The following is a 365-nucleotide window of genomic DNA, read 5'->3' as shown; positions in this document are numbered from 1 at the left end:
GTTCATGACCGGGGATTATGAGAGTTGTGAATAAGTATTGTTCACAATTTCGCGCACCAAGTTTTTGGCGCCGTTGCCGGGGATTGTTCAAGTTTTGAGCAAGCTTTTGGTAACATCAGTGCCAAGATCCGGCAACAACACCAAGTTTTTGGCGTTATTGCCGGGGATTGTTCAAGTTTGGACAACTGACAGTTCATCTTGTTGCTTAGATTAGGTATTTATTTTTTTCGAAATTCTTGAAGATGAATTCTAGAGTTTCATGATGATTTGTTGAAATCTGGCTGGCTGAGAAGCCATGTCTAATCTCATTGGACCGAGGTTTCAACTCATCATCACAAGAGCTTGTTGATTTCTTATCAATCTTG

This window comes from Arachis duranensis, chromosome 6 (assembly GCF_000817695.3).
Source record: "Arachis duranensis cultivar V14167 chromosome 6, aradu.V14167.gnm2.J7QH, whole genome shotgun sequence".
NCBI lineage: Eukaryota > Viridiplantae > Streptophyta > Magnoliopsida > Fabales > Fabaceae > Arachis > Arachis duranensis.
Note: the sequence above shows the minus strand (reverse complement) of the source record.